General features: G+C 30.7%; 1 pseudogene; it reads right to left on the bottom strand.

Moving 5' to 3' along the window:
* Positions 1-615: 615 nt before the first annotated feature.
* Positions 616-17,896, bottom strand: LOC139874570 (ent-kaurene synthase 1, chloroplastic-like; annotated as a pseudogene).
* Between the last annotated feature and the right edge of the window lie 512 nt (positions 17,897-18,408).

Genomic DNA, 18,408 nt, shown 5'->3' with positions numbered 1-18,408 from the left:
TATGTCTTCATTCGGATACTCCAAAAATCGTAGTTATCACCATCAAAGATGGGGACGGGAATATTGTACGCACCAACGGTAGTCATGATGTATGCGAACGAACGCCCAATATGGCTCTGATACCACTTGTTAGAATTGTAGTTGTTTTAGATTAGTTTAATGTGATAAAATAATGTATTTGTTTTAATTGATTAGTTGACTTGTTGTAAGTGAGGGGATGTTTTGAAGTATTGCAAGTTGAAGACTTAGATTTAGAAATGAAAGCCTTTTATTACTTGAGTCGTTGGTTTTTTTGTGTTACATCAAATGCAAGATCATATGCCTATTTATAGGCCTCAAATGTGGGTAAAAATATCTAGATTTTTTGATAGAATTTTCTAGATATTTTGTTAATGATATCTAGATATTTTTGTTAGAACTATCTAGATAATTTTGTTAATAATATCTAGATATTTTTGATATAAATATCTAGATAATTTTGTAGATAATTCTAGAATACTCTAGAAATACATTAACATTTTAACAAAAACATACAAATCATACACAAACCACACTAGGTTTTTACTCATCATATAAATCATTGTTTTCCAAATATATACTCTTGCGAAGAGATGATTATAAGTCTTCTTCAGTTTCATTCATATGCACCAACCGGTGAGAAATTGGTTTATAAATGACTTCATTCAAGATATCATCAAGACCATTTCCAGAGAACTTGTCTTCTTCCCAGTACAAAAGGATTGCCACATTCCACATCTTCCATGTTGTGTCTTTGCAAGCTCTAGGAACAATGCTGCCTTTTTCTTTTAAAATTAATTTCATCAAATTTCTCTCGTGATCGTTGATCAACATCTTAATCTCCTCTACAGCCTCTTATTTATCAATCCCACTTGGAGCATAATTCTTGTACAATGACACAATATTCAATCGTCGTGCCACCATGTCTCTCTGCATTAACACAACAAATTGTTACTTAGTAACATGTCTTTAATTGGGTTAAGTAACTAAGCTCTTATAATAATGTGTACCCAACTACTCGGGCGTATATTGTCAGTAAGAAACTTGTTATTTGTTGTTATTGTATGTGGTTTGTGGCACCTTTAGTGGTATGTCATATGTATAGAATTTCATGTGACTTTCTTACAAGTTTTGAAGTCATGAGAATACACATACATATGTACATATGATTAATGATAATACAGAATATAATAAGTTTTTGATTTTTTACACAATATATACGTCTGAATATAAAGACCCTAATGTCCGACTTTAGTTAATTGCATTTTCATGCACATAACCCTTAAAATATAGATTTTGAGAACGACAACCCTTAGGGCTGTCGTTAGTGTGCTTAATTGAGTTATAAATAGCGATTTGTTTTGACTTTTGTAATGTGCTTATTCAAGTTTACAAGTTTTTTCTTTTGCACTTTAACGATAGTCCTTAATATTGTTGTTATAAAATCATTTAAAAAAATATTTAGAATCTCATTAAGTCGAAAATATTTACCTTGGTACTACTAATATCATTTATAAGGCGAGAGAGAGTGCTTAATAGCTCAACTAATTTGTGATATTCATCACTTTGAACAATCTCCTCTGATAATTTTGGTCCGAGAAAGTAAAAAGACGAGAGCATCGGTGGGACATTTGCAATTGATAGATAACCATTTTCAATGTATTCGTTCATCGTAGGCACCCAACCATCTCGTGCCCATATAGTTTCTTTTAACATACTATTCACCGTATCATACCACTGTATTATTATATAAACAAAAACATAATAAGTACCATTATATTGTAATGTTAACCGTCATAGGATAGTGACATGAGGAGGACTATACAACGTTTTAAAAAACAAATGTGAAATTTCATCTATTATGGATTTCACATGAGTTTGGGCTGTAAAAGGTCTTTTTTTTAAAACAGTACGGGAACACCCAGGAAGACTTAATCACCCACACGTTCATCCCCTGCAGTTGCATAACCCGCCCCCAACTGCTGCCAAGAGAGGAAACTCGACCTAATCCGAGGGCATGGGCGGTAAAACACCCATTCCCCACTGCCCTCGCAATGCGATGTACGGAAGGCACCCTTGGTTGGAATTCAAGGGTAAATGAGCAACCTTGTGTGCAATGCTGCATTTCACTGAATTCGAACTCCTAACCTCTCGCTAAGAGAAGCGGGTCACTACCACATGAGCTACAACACAAAAAAGGTTGGGTTGTAAAAGGTCTTGACATATGGTATTAGAAGTCTTACAGCTTTAATAACATGACTTGTTACATCTCGTTCTTGACATTTATAAGCCTGGTCTCTAGTTTCATTGATAATGTCTTTCATGGCTACAAGAATAATTCGGACATCCTCTGAACATGAATCGATGTCAACATTTAAATTCCATCTGCGCGCAGTTGACAATAAAAATCCTCAGCACCTTTTTAGAATAAACAGGTAAAAGTTAGCCAAAAGATAATTAATTAATATACTTTTCAACAGCACTCGTTAGGTACACCAATTCATCCATTGACCCTTTAACATCAAAAAGGTCATCAATCACTGTAAGAAGGATGCTACTTTTGGCCCATGAAATACGAGCATCCGATAGTTCAGGAGAGGAAAACATTAAAAGAGAAGGAAGTAACAAATGGCTGTCTTCTGCCTAGCAAAATTGAGCTTGTTCAAACTATTTTTTTCTTCCCATCTGTCGAGAAATCGTGATATATTTTGAATCAAAACATATACTACGTATCTATCAAGAAGAAGAGATTCAAAATTTGGTTTTTCAAAAAAAAAAAAAAAAAAGATTCAAAAGCAATGACAATAAAATCATACCTCTCAAGACCTTTTAGTTCTTCGCGATAGATTAATTGACACTCATTATAATCTTTCACTGCGAACCTTATGTAATCCTCATTGCTAATGTTTGATGAACTAGCATTAACAGAGTACTTTAATTAATCATAATTATAATTATAATGTAGTTGTCAAATTTAAAAATTCTAACTTTTTGTTATTACAGTTAGAACCTAACCGATAGGTAGTTTTCAAAGTTCTTGCATCGTCTACAATATACTGTTCTATATTTTGCCTTGTGGAAATGTGTTCAACATCAAAATTGAAGTAGAACCTTTGAGCCTTTTCAATCTGCTTTATGAACAATTCAATTTTATTTACATCAAGGACGATTAAATGGATAACATTAATAATATACTAAAATTGAATACCTCTTTGAGAATATATTCATACAGGTTGTTAGAAGCATCGATTAATTTCTTTGTAAAAAAATCAGCTAAAGCCAATGGGGCTTTGCCTCATTGGTCACCATGTTAACATGGTGTTCGAGGAGACCAGGGTTCGAGTCTCGGGGGGGGGGATTTTCGTGAATTAACTTCGTGAGCTAACCACTAACATTGCCTTTAAAAAATCAGCTAACGTCAAGTTTGCATTTCCTAATAAACATTCTTGTTCATATTTGATCTGCGATGCCTTGTACGCTACATGAGATTCATCCCCTTCTAATGCGAATCCAGTCAAGTTATCTACACCATAAACCTTAAATTCAACATTTTTATAAATGATAGACTCAATTATCGAAAATGTCATAACCTTAAATTTCAAAAAATACCTGGGGATACTTTATAACCGTTTTTCCTTAATACCCTAAAGGCTAGAGCACAAGTGCCGACATCCATGAATATCTTTTCGTCACGTTGTAGCCAACATCTAATTTTGTGGCAATGTTATTATTCAGAGTATAAAGTTCAATCAATAGTTTTTAACAATGCAACAAGATATTGAGTTGGTAAAGCAGATGAGTTGCATTATATCATAGTTGTTTTATAACAACTAATAATGCATGTGATAAAACCATAATGAACAATCTACCTGTATGTTTCATCTAAAACACTTTGGATTTCCACGTTGAAATGTCGTGCGACGCCCAATCTTTCAAGTGTGTCAACCATGGAAAGCCGGATATATAAATCTAGAGGATAAGCTGTCGGAACTGAAAAATCGACACACAAATTAATTCGCTAATTAGCAACATATAAGGACTTTAAGGGAATCTGTCCCACATACATTCATTACAACAAAAATGTTCATTTGTGACAATCTTTTAGTGACGAATTATTATTTGGTCACTAGTAACGCTATTTAGTTACTATTTAAAAAGTTGTCATTAAATTTTGGTCACTACACGATATTAGTGACTAAACAAATGGTCCCTATATTGACCAGTTTTATTGTTAATATATTGTGACAGATCTACAGTGACTAGAAGTGACAAACCTATTTTGGTCACTAACTTGACTTAGTGACCAATTTAGTGTTATTAGTGACGAATAGATCTTGTCACAAAAGCGCTAAAACTTCCATAGTTAACACAATTTAGTGTTATTAGTGATTTGAGAAAAGAAGTGAGGATCCTTCTAAGCTTAAAGCCGTGACTAACTAATAACTTCCATAGTTAACACGAAGATATCCAGCTAGTCCATTATTTTAGCTTTACAAACGTTTGAAGGACGTATGTACTCACCCGCTTATAAATAGTTAAATGTAGGTATGAGAAAAGATCATGTACCTGAATTTCCAAACTTGTCCAAGACTGAAGCTAAATAATCAAGACAATCTGCATCTTTATGACGAATAATAGCGGCCGCTGTTGCTGAGGGTGAGTTTAAGATAGAACCATTTTTCATCTTATATTTCATAATTGTGTTCCAGTCATACGAGTTATTGAGTCCTTCTGAAATATAAGCCAAGTACACTTCTCTATGTCCCAAAGCACATCTAAGTGTTGAACATAGAAAGATTTTACAATAAATCAGATAGCTTACGGTTAAGTGTCATGAAATATAAGTTTGGGATATTCATTTTATCTACTAATTACTAAATGAAATAGCTAGTGTAGATAGGACTTAGGAGATTAAGAACGTGTACACAGTTAACAGGAGAGAGATTTAAAAATGAGATAATGTAAATAACATGTACTAATTAATTACAACAACAACAACAAAATTCAATATCACATAAGTAGGATATAGGGAGGTAGCCTTTCAAAAAAAAGGATATAGGGAGGTAAGATGTAGACAATTATTCCGCTATCCTAGAATATAGAGATCTCATTTCTCCATCTAGAGTGAAGCACCCTATTAGTAGAGAAAGTCTCCCTCTCAATGTTCTATGGATAGGGAGATTGTTTTCAAATGGACCTCTGGCCAAAAAGTAGGTTAGAAAATAAAAAAGAAGTGTGAGACGCCATGAAAATTGTAGAATCAAATTTTCATGAATTTTAAACCCGCCAAAAGTTCAATTTAGGCTCAAAACGACAATTAAGTCGTCAATAATTCAATGCTTGTTGTTGACTCGATTAATAGAGCCATATCATGCACTAATTAATTATCCTATAATATTGAGTTTTAAATTTGTGTACTAGCTAAGGCGTCTTCGGGTATGGGCAAGATAGGCAACCGCCCAGAGCCCACAAATTTTGAAGTGCCCAAAAATTTGAATATATATATATATATATATATATATATATATATATATATATATATATATATATATATATATATATATATATATGGGCAGGATCAATGGGAAGTAACCAATCGGGGGGAAGCAAAAAAAAAAAATTTCGTTTTTTTTGGATTTTTTTCCCGGCATCAAGATCACACGAAAATATGAACATTTAGAAAAGACACTTCGTGATGAATGTTATTATTTAGGCGGAAAAACGATCGACAAAAATAACATTCAAGATAATATTGTTCGTGAAGAATGTGAACGTTTTTTTCATGTTTTGTGAAGTAAAATTTAGCCCGATTTAGAGTTTAGGGTTTAGGGATTAGGGTTTGGTGTTTTGGGTTTATTCCATAAACCCAAAACACCAAACCCTAAACCCTAAATTCTAAACCGTTCGTGTTAAAAACTCAATCTAAATCCTAAATCTAAACCCTAAACCTTAAATTTCTAAACCCTATAAACCCTAATATCTAAAACCTCAACATACGCTCGAAAAACACGATAATTGTTATATATATATATATATATATATATATATATATATATATATATATATATATATATATATATATATATATATATATATATATATATATATATATATATATATATATGTAACGACCCGGAAATTTCCGACCAAATTTAAACCCTAATCTCTATATGATTCCGACACGATAAGCAAAAACCCCATTGTTGAGTCTAGAAAGTCTGAAATCTTTATTTGGATAATCAGTACCCTTTGACTATGTCCGACGATTCACGAACCTTATGGCTATTCATTATTATTAGATGTACATAATTAATAATTTATAATATTAATACATGAGATTACAAGTTGAAAGTTAATTATTGTATCAACACCAAGAATTGTTGTTACTACATTCATTATTATTACTGGTAATATTAATATCAGGATTATTAACATTATTATTATTATCAATGATACAGTTATAAATACTATCATAAGAATGATTTAAATTATAAATTGGTTGTAATTTAAAAGTTATTATTAGTATTGTTATAGTTATTATTATCATTATAAAGATAATACAATTATTATTGTTATAACTAATATTATTATTATTTTTTTTCTCATTAAAAATTATTATTGATATTATAAATATTAATATAAAAATAACAAAATTTATTACTATTATCATTAGTAATATCAATTATAACATTGTTATTATTAATAATAATTATTATTATTATTGTTAAGATTAATATTATTATTATATAATTATTATTATTAATATATTATTAATATTAATTATATACAACTATATATAGAATTTAATTATAAAAACATAAATTTATAAAAAGAAATACAGATATATATATATATATATAAGGAAATCAGTATTATTATTTTTGTTATTATTAATATTGTTTGATATTTTTATAAATAATAATATTACTATATTTATTATATATATATATATATATATATATATATATATATATATATATATATATATATATATATATATATATATATATATATATATATATATATATATATATATATATATATATATATATATAAATCACTTTCAACCTTCTAAATTTTGTCTCAAAGTTGAATAACAAATCGAATAATATCTTTGAATCCCAACAAAACCCGTTAGCTGTATTTTTCTGTTTAATAATTTTATGAATTCCTTTTATTCCTTGTGATAATACTGTCGATCCCTACCTGTCTATAAAACCAGTGAATTAACTTAACATTGTGGAAGAAGTCTTTCAGTTACTTAAATCCTTTATCAATTAAAATTACAACAGATTTTATTTGAGTGAATTAAACAAGAAAAACTAAAAACCAAAACCATCGGTCCCTGTTTTGAACTCCTTTTGCTCAAACCACAATTTTTAATGAATTTGCAGAATGTAACAATGCAAACATGTTAGGATTTAGTCGTTTTAACTATCTGCAAGGTATGAAAATCCAGATTTCCATATTGAATTTGAATTTCAAAAGTCGAAGATAAGTTTAAAAAGTCAAGGAATCCGTTCATCGTTAAATTCGAAATCAGTGGTATGTTTTAAGTTTAATTATAGTTACAGAAAGTTTATAAGATGGATTCCTAACCTATTTCAAGTTATAGCCATGTTCTAAAACACACTAAAAATCGAGTTTAGATTTGGAGTTCAAAACCGTAAGTAATTATGGCTGTACATCGTTTTTTTTTGTTTTTTTGATTTAAGTGATTCAAACTGTAAATGGGGATCATTACTGTTTTAATTGAAAGTTTTAATTCAAACAAACAAATAGTGGTTAGTGAGGATTTGATCTCTGATTGATTTTGAGTTTGTGAAGAAGATGAATATGAACACAAACAATACGGGTTATAATTAAACGCTGGGCATAATAAATCAGATATGGGGCAACGGCCCAATGGTTAGGACCCTTAACTATGAGCGGGAGGTCTCGGGTTCGAGTCCCGTCGCGGGCGGCTTATTTTTTTTACAAAGGTATTAATGGATGTTTTAATTATTATTATCATTAATATTAATATTTCTTTTATTTATTAATACAAAATGTTATCACTAGGTATTATTAAGTTTGAAATTAGAATCAAAACTAATATTTTTATTGTAAAAATAATACAACTTATATATTAGAATCATTAGTATGATTCTTAAAATGTTTAATAAAATTTTTCATAAAAATCATATTTAAATTATTATCCTTAATAAAAATTTTCATTTTTATTATTTACGTTACTATTATTGCTATCATTATTATTAATATTCTTAATCTGTGTTATTATAAGTGTTAATTTTACAAACGAAAGATAGTTATATGAAAAATATATTTAATACAAAACCTAGCTATAATAATATTGTTATTTATTTGAAATATATAAATTGCCATATATAAGATATTAATACAAAAATTATATCGCTAATAATAATATATAAATTGTTCGATTACGATTTTATATATTAATAAATATACAAATAATATAGGTTCGTGAATCGAAGGCCAAACTTATACGTATTCAAAGATGTTATATGTATTTTTACTACAAAATACATTAGGTGAGTGTATAGTTCCCTTTTAAACTCTAAATATTTTGGACTGAGAATACATGCGTTGTTTTTATAAATGATTTACGTTATGGACACAAGTGATCAAAAATAAATTCTACGTTGAGTTGTACCATGGCATATCTCTTTATACTTGGTAGCTAATATTTACGTGAGGAGCGTAAACGCGAATCCTGTTGATAGATCTATCGGGCCTGACAACCCCAACCGGGCTGGACGACCAGTTTTAAACGGTTGCACAGTACTTCGTTTCGTTACTACACTTGGTACGGTGTAGGGTTTATTTAAGAATATGCTGCTGTGATTTAAATGTTAAGTATGGTTACCAAGTGCTCAACGACTTTTCCATACACTTGCGAGTGTATTATGTATGTATATGAAATCTTGTGGTCCATAGTTATTACGCTGCTAGCATCAAACCTATATATCTCACCAACTTTATGTTGACGTTTTAAAGCATGTTATTCTCAGGTACAAATTAAGTCTTCCGCTGTGCATTAACCCATATTAAAGATATTATTTGGAGTCGATCATCGCAATGGGACCAACTGTCGAAGACTTCATCCGGGTGGATTAGGACCGGTCCTTTCAGTTGGTATCAGAGCGTTGGTCTTAGCGAACCAGGTCTGCATTAGTGTGTCTAACTAGTAAGTTGTTAGGATATCTGCCTGTCAAAAGTTTTGCTTATCATTTCTAGTCGGAAAACATCTGCTTATCATCCTTAGGAAATTGCCTGCCTATTATCCTCAAGTCTAGACACGTCCTACTGCATTTAGTGCATCGATAGTGTATAGACAAGATTCATATCTTAGCGTATCTGATAATTCATATCTTAGCATATCTGTAGACTTGCCTGACATATGCCGTAAATTCCTCTGTAGTCTACGAAATCTTTAGGATTACATATAGATATTCTATATAGTTAGAATATCATCCGATATCCGAAAATCATTTCACATCGAAGATCTCTTCCATCCACCAAATTGCCCTTTTCAACCTGAAGCGCTTACCGGCGAACCTGTTCGAGAAACCATTTTCTCTCCCCTTTTTCCGAGTATCTCATCACGATTACATACTATCCCATATTTCGAATTTTATTCATTCGCTCGCTCCAACCGTCAATCATTCCGTAGTACTAGAAGAAGTTAACGAACTACGCGCTCGTGTGACGACTTTGGAGAACCTGGTGCGAAGGTTACGAACACCAGCAGCAGCACCAGCAGCATAATCAGTACCACCATCATCGACGTCGACAGTACCCTTATCATCCCTAAACCATAACCGCGCCGTAACTCTCAACATCACAATCTGTACCTCGAATATCAACATTACACGCCTCAATATCACCATCTGTACTTCGAGTATGAACTTCGTTCTACACATCGATCTACATCGATTATCTTCGCTTTACGTATTATTCTACCTCATTTTTCCTCGTTCGACATGGTGATTATGTAATTTCTAAAGTTTTAGAGATTATGTAATCTAGTACTAACGATAAATCAAATGAGTTTTTGACTCATTAAATCCATAATTACATCTGACGAAATTATATATGCAAGTATATTTTCATAAAGATTGTAAAAAAAAAAAAATTCTTTCGTACAAACTATTAATGATGAAAAATATTTTAACGGGTAGGTAGTACTCGAGGAATATTTAGATTTCACATTAACCAGTTACACTGTACATTCTTCGAATCTGATTCAACGGTCATTTACTATCCTATTTACAGCTACCGATATACGTATCCGTTCACCACAGAACAATCATTTTCATTCAAATTACATATTTGAATTTTGACCTATCAGAATCCAACAAGTGGCATAATGAAGAAAACATTGGACAAATAAAAATTGTTAGAAACAAACGAACTAATTAATTGAAATATTGTTAAGATTCCACGCTAACTGTTCCTAGCTAACTGTTCCCAGCTAACTGTTAATTCCGTATTACATTTTATTTATTGTCATTTAATTTCTGTTATTTACTTTTACGCACTTTAAATAACGGGACACGTATACAAGGTTTCGACCTATCATATCGACCCATCTATATATATATTTCGGAACAACCATAGACACTCTATATGTGAATGTTGGAGTTGGCTATACAGGGTCGGAGTTGATTCCAAAATATATATATACTTTGAGTTGTGATCGACACTGAGACCGGTACACGGGTCACGATATGTATTAATTATGTATATTAAATTATATATGAATATGTTGAACTGTTGAACTACTGGACCATTGGACAATCAGACTAATAGACTGCTAACTATGGACAAGTAAATGAGTTAAAATGATGATTATAACATATGAAACTAAACAATTCTTCAAGCTTGCCACTTGATTTCATTCTAAACCTCATTTGTACCTCGACAATTACAATTCGCGTTCAAACCTTTCATAATTCTTGAAAACATTTCGATCGAGAGAATGAACCAACCGCACCTCATCTCTGGAAGAAAAGATTCTTGCATATAGTTATGCACTCAAAAACTCTCGGAGACTGAGTCAACGTTTAACACGCAGCAGTGTTAATTTCTTTAGTATTATTATTACCCAAAATAACTTTGCAATCCTTTTCCAAATTAGCCAATTTTGTCACAGCTCCAGCAAGTTAACCTCGACTTCTCAGAAAGGTTAGTCTTGATATATATATATACGTTATTCTTTCGTCGTCGTTACCGGAGAACCTTTTATATTCCACCACATCACCATCAGCGTTTAATCATCTAAAAATACAATTCTCCTGAAACCACCTCAGTTTGATAACCGATGACCCAGATCCGTTAACTTTGAAAAGGATGACAAAGCAGCATGTAGTAAATGGTCTTAATGGCCAAAAGTAAAGAATAGAGTGTTGGGAACGCTCGATAGAAAATTTGGTACTGAAAAACGGATTGAGCAAACCGTGAAGGAAACAAAGAACAAATACAAGGACTGAACCTGCCTTCAAAGAATCCAAATGATTCAGTACCTGCTAAAACCGTTAGTAAGAACTCTACTCCTTATTCTAAACCTTTCCAGATGATATTCTTCATCATCATCTTATCTTAGATATTATAAGATATCTTCGCATCTTCCGTTATACATATCCTCCATATTTCCAGAGATATTTTCACAACCATTCTTATCTGAGATCATTTATCTCTCCGTGATATCTGCGTTACAACATAAAAGAAACTGTGTCAGTTTCTAAATTCTGAAACCTCCAAGTATAAAATAGGAATGTTCTGAAGCAGTGTTGGGAACTGATGCCTGAATTAGTATAATATAATGAAACTTGATCAACTTCATTACATTACAGTAAGTCATGTTGAGTTTCTAATGGAATGTGATGATTCACAGTACCATCATCATGTGCCATGTTACACGGCTCTTACATTCTATCCAATTTCCAAACATATTAGGAACATATCATCTTGATAGTTCTATCTTTTCCAGGATATTCTGGAAATTTAACAAATCAAAATCGTGCCATTACCATTTTTATCTTAGAGCATTAGCTATGTTCATTCTGAATCTCATACTTACGAATCTCGGACCATTGTTCGCTTGACTCGAGGACGGGAAAATTAATAACACTATAATCCCAAGAAAATAGTGGAAGTAAATAAGATCTTCCGGTGGTAGATGAAAAAGAAAAAATGACAGAAGTGAAGATTAAAAGTATATCAAGAATCAGAATGGGATGGAGCATATTGACGAATGTCTTAAAGTAGGAATTAAGGGGAAAAAGTAGAAGATGTGAGTTGTGAAAAATAAGGAAACGAAGGGGGTAGATTTATAGTGAAATATCCGGCAGAGAAATCAAACAGATTGCTGCATTAAATCAAAGAAGATCCTGATTTTCTAAATCGCCGAAACACCAAATCTTATTACGTAAGATTTTCTTTAAATCCCTTAAATTCCGGAAATTTATCCTAACCACGTCATCGATTGAAATGAATATATTTATCTACTCATTTCACTCGTGCGAATCATTTTATCTATATCTCTAAATAATAATAAAACTCCATTATTACCTCATATTCATCACGAAAACATTCCTATTGTTAGCCATGACGACCTCTATCAAATTTCGGGGACGAAATTTCTTTAACGGGTGGGTACTGTAACGACCCGGAAATTTCCGACCAAATTTAAACCCTAATCTCTATATGATTCTGACACGATAAGCAAAAACCCCATTGTTGAGTCTAGAAAGTCTGAAATCTTTATTTGGATAATCAGTACCCTTTGACTATGCCCGACGATTCACGAACCTTATGGCTATTCATTATTATTAGATGTACATAATTAATAATTTATAATATTAATACATGAGATTACAAGTTGAAAGTTAATTATTGTATCAACACCAAGAATTGTTGTTACTACATTCATTATTATTACTGGTAATATTAATATCAGGATTATTAACATTATTATTATTATCAATGATACAGTTATAAATACTATCATAAGAATGATTTAAATTATAAATTGGTTGTAATTTAAAAGTTATTATTAGTATTGTTATAGTTATTATTATCATTATAAAGATAATACAATTATTATTGTTATAACTAATAATATTATTATTTTTTTTCTCATTAAAAATTATTATTGATATTATAAATATTAATATAAAAATAACAAAATTTATTACTATTATCATTAGTAATATCAATTATAACATTGTTATTATTAATAATAATTATTATTATTATTGTTAAGATTAATATTATTATTATATAATTATTATTATTAATATATTATTAATATTAATTATATACAACTATATATAGAATTTAATTATAAAAACATAAATTTATAAAAAGAAATACAGATATATATATATATAAGGAAATCAGTATTATTATTTTTGTTATTATTAATATTGTTTGATATTTTTATAAATAATAATATTACTATATTTATTATATATATTTATATATAAAAATCACTTTCAACCTTCTAAAGTTTGTCTCAAAGTTGAATAACAAATCGAATAATATCTTTGAATCCCAACAAAACCCGTTAGCTGTATTTTTCTGTTTAATAATTTTATGAATTCCTTTTATTCCTTGTGATAATACTGTCGATCCCTACCTGTCTATAAAACCAGTGAATTAACTTAACATTGTGGAAGAAGTCTTTCAGTTACTTAAATCCTTTATCAATTAAAATTACAACAGATTTTATTTGAGTGAATTAAACAAGAAAAACTAAAAACCAAAACCATCGGTCCCTGTTTTGAACTCCTTTTGCTCAAACCACAATTTTTAATGAATTTGCAGAATGTAACAATGCAAACATGTTAGGATTTAGTCGTTTTAACTATCTGCAAGGTATGAAAATCCAGATTTCCATATTGAATTTGAATTTCAAAAGTCAAAGATAAGTTTAAAAAGTCAAGGAATCCGTTCATCGTTAAATTCGAAATCAGTGGTATGTTTTAAGTTTAATTATAGTTACAGAAAGTTTATAAGATGGATTCCTAACCTATTTCAAGTTATAGCCATGTTCTAAAACACACTAAAAATCGAGTTTAGATTTGGAGTTCAAAACCGTAAGTAATTATGGCTGTACATCGTTTTTTTTTGTTTTTTTTTTGATTTAAGTGATTCAAACTGTAAATGGGGATCATTACTGTTTTAATTGAAAGTTTTAATTCAAACAAACAAATAGTGGTTAGTGAGGATTTGATCTCTGATTGATTTTGAGTTTGTGAAGAAGATGAATATGAACACAAACAATACGGGTTATAATTAAACGCTGGGCATAATAAATCAGATATGGGGCAACGGCCCAATGGTTAGGACCCTTAACTATGAGCGGGAGGTCTCGGGTTCGAGTCCCGTCGCGGGCGGCTTATTTTTTTTACAAAGGTATTAATGGATGTTTTAATTATTATTATCATTAATATTAATATTTCTTTTATTTATTAATACAAAATGTTATCACTAGGTATTATTAAGTTTGAAATTAGAATCAAAACTAATATTTTTATTGTAAAAATAATACAACTTATATATTAGAATCATTAGTATGATTCTTAAAATGTTTAATAAAATTTTTCATAAAAATCATATTTAAATTATTATCCTTAATAAAAATTTTCATTTTTATTATTTACGTTACTATTATTGCTATCATTATTATTAATATTCTTAATCTGTGTTATTATAAGTGTTAATTTTACAAACGAAAGATAGTTATATGAAAAATATATTTAATACAAAACCTAGCTATAATAATATTGTTATTTATTTGAAATATATAAATTGCCATATATAAGATATTAATACAAAAATTATATCGCTAATAATAATATATAAATTGTTCGATTACGATTTTATATATTAATAAATATACAAATAATATAGGTTCGTGAATCGAAGGCCAAACTTATACGTATTCAAAGATGTTATATGTATTTTTACTACAAAATACATTAGGTGAGTGTATAGTTCCCTTTTAAACTCTAAATATTTTGGGCTGAGAATACATGCGCTGTTTTTATAAATGATTTACGTTATGGACACAAGTGATCAAAAATAAATTCTACGTTGAGTTGTACCATGGCATATCTCTTTATACTTGGTAGCTAATATTTACGTGAGGAGCGTAAACGCGAATCCTGTTGATAGATCTATCGGGCCTGACAACCCCAACCGGGCTGGACGACCAGTTTTAAACGGTTGCACAGTACTTCGTTTCGTTACTACACTTGGTACGGTGTAGGGTTTATTTAAGAATATGCTGCTGTGATTTAAATGTTAAGTATGGTTACCAAGTGCTCAACGACTTTTCCATACACTTGCGAGTGTATTATGTATGTATATGAAATCTTGTGGTCCATAGTTATTACACTGCTAGCATCAAACCTATATATCTCACCAACTTTATGTTGACGTTTTAAAGCATGTTATTCTCAGGTACAAATTAAGTCTTCCGCTGTGCATTAACCCATATTAAAGATATTATTTGGAGTCGATCATCGCAATGGGACCAACTGTCGAAGACTTCGTCCGGGTGGATTAGGACCGGTCCTTTCAATATATATATATATATATATATATATATATATATATATATATATATATATATATATATATATATATATATATATATAGTGGTAGGATCAAGGGGGAAGTAACCAATCGGGGGGAAGCGGGGGAAGCAAAAAAAAAATTCGTTATTTGAAAAAACTTTATTCACGAGCATTATAGATTGGATGAAAATATGAACATTTAATAAAGACACTTTGTGATAAATATTTTTATTTTGGCGAAAAAATGCTCGAAGAAGAAATATATAACAATTATCGTGTTTTTCGAGCGTATGTTGAGGTTTTAGATATTAGAGATTAGATATTAGGGTTTAGATATTAGGGTTTAGAAATTTAGGGTTTAGGGTTTAGATTTAGGGTTTAGATTTAGGATTTAGATTGAGTTTTTAACACGAACGGTTTAGAGTTTATGGTTTAGGGTTTAGGGTTTGGTGTTTTGGATTTATGGAATAAACCCAAAATACCAAACCCTAAACCCTAAACTCTAAATCGGGCTAAATTTTACTTCACAAAACATGGAAAAAAAACGTTCACATTCTTCACGAACAATATTATCTTGAATGTTATTTTTGTCGATCATTTTCCCGCCTAAATAATAACATTCATCACGAAGTGTCTTTTCTAAATGTTCATATTTTCGTGTGATCTTGATGCCGGAAAAAAAATCAAAAAAAAAAAACCAAAAAAAAAAATTGCTTCCCCCCGCTTGGTTACTTCCCCATTGATCCTGCCCCTATATATATATTCTTAAGATATTCAATTAAATAAAATAAATAACTGTTACATGGCAAATATTTGAGAACAAAACACTTTAGTACTCATGTCTTTAAAACAATTTTCGTATTGATAAGTTTAAGTAATATCTTTTTATCTTTATTAAAAATTTATGTGTATAGAGGCCTATATTTATTTTCACCTTGAGCCTTCTAAATGATCGAGACGATCATGTGTACTAGTGTTGATTATATGAGATGGGATATATAAGATGCTAGCTATTAATAACATGTAGTTAAGGATAAAGTTATTAAAACACAACCATCCCAAGGTAATCTAGTGGTTGGGGCCCCTGACATTCTTGTTTCGGGGTCGAATCTTGGGGTGGCGAGGGATGGTTGAAAACAGCTAGAGAGTATTTCTGATGTGCTGCGTACACTAGAGTATGATGTCGGATTACTTGCTCTTTCCAAGTAACACGAACAAAGAAAACCATACAACTTTTTATTAAATCACATATATACCTGCTCAACTCCGAGTCTCTTACATGTTGCATAACATTCAGTTGTTCTTGTTTCAAAGGGAGATTTAAGTTCAAGTTTTTTGCGTACTCGAGCATACCAGGAAATATGATGTCAAAACCAATTGGAGGTGGTTGATTTTTATCGGTAGCAAAATCAATATTCGACTCGATAAAAGATAGACCTGCATAAAGAGTTCCCCTTCATACATATACAGCAGTATCATATTGCTAGTAAGAAAGTGAAAGCGCAATTAACAGCCGTGTAAGTACATACCCTTGTTGATTTGATCTTCCCCAACATTCCACCGTTTTAATGCAATAATACTTGCTAATGTCGAAGATAGTGCATCTTTAAGTAGTATTGGAGAATTGGTGTGAACAAGACCCCATGAGCCATCATCAAGCTGATTGTCCTTTAACCAGTTTAAACACTCAGGGAAACAAGGGGACTTGGGTGCGTATGGCGAAGGGACCATGGCTACTCACGCTGTGTCGTATGATGAAACAGAAAGTTCCACATTGTTAAACAATTTTTTGATTCGTTCTTTGGTCATTTGAAAGTTCTGTAAAAATATATATATCCTTTAATTAATACTATCAACATATAACATATTATTGGCATATGATCGCGAAAGTGATGATGCCGACAACTTGCATTTAAAGAAGAAAAAAAAACATATAACATATTGTTATTGTTTGAAATACATCCACAAAGAAATGAACATTTAAAGTAATAATACCAGAAAATTAGGATTTTCTTGTTTAGAATATGAAGATGCTGCCCAAACAATAAATATGAACACATGAGAACAATTGATACAATATCTCTGTATTCATATATTTTTTAAACATTATTTATCTTACTTCTGATGCAGTATCTTCGTCGCTCGGTCTTTCGTTTACCTGCGTGAAAGGTTGGCAAGTTGTGTCGCTCAATGCAACAACCAACTAACCACAAATGGTGTGTTGTTAACGACGAAGGTAGTCCCATGACCAAAGAAGATGTGTGCGCCATTTTTGTGGAAGTTACTTCCTAGTTGGTTGCTTTTATGTATGCGAGTAAGCATTTACTAAAAAATGTTTGTATACATTAAACACCATTTTATTAATCAGAAGCGTGAATTATATGCCACCACAAAAAACAATAATTGTGCAATGTTTTATCAATTGAAAATTCAACGTGTAAATGTCATACTAACAAAAGTAGATATAACACGATTACACGGCACATATTTTATATTTCTTTCCTTGATATGGTAATCTTAATAATTAATGATAGTTTAAACTAGTAGGATTGGCAATTCAACGTGTAAATGTCATACTAACAAAAGTAGATATAACACGATTACACGGCACATATTTTATATTTCTTTCCTTGATATGGTAATCTTAATAATTAATGATATTTTAAACAAGTAGGATTGGCATGCGCGATGCGGCGAAGCTTTTCGGGTTGCATATTTATATTTAGCGTAGCGTTATGTATTTACATGATTAAAAACGCGTTGTTGCGAGTGTGTTTGGATA

The sequence above is a fragment of the Rutidosis leptorrhynchoides genome, chromosome 11 (genome assembly GCF_046630445.1).
Source record: "Rutidosis leptorrhynchoides isolate AG116_Rl617_1_P2 chromosome 11, CSIRO_AGI_Rlap_v1, whole genome shotgun sequence".
Classification (NCBI taxonomy): domain Eukaryota; kingdom Viridiplantae; phylum Streptophyta; class Magnoliopsida; order Asterales; family Asteraceae; genus Rutidosis; species Rutidosis leptorrhynchoides.
The sequence above is the reverse complement of the archived record's forward strand: the minus strand, read 5'-3'. Positions and strand labels throughout refer to the sequence as shown.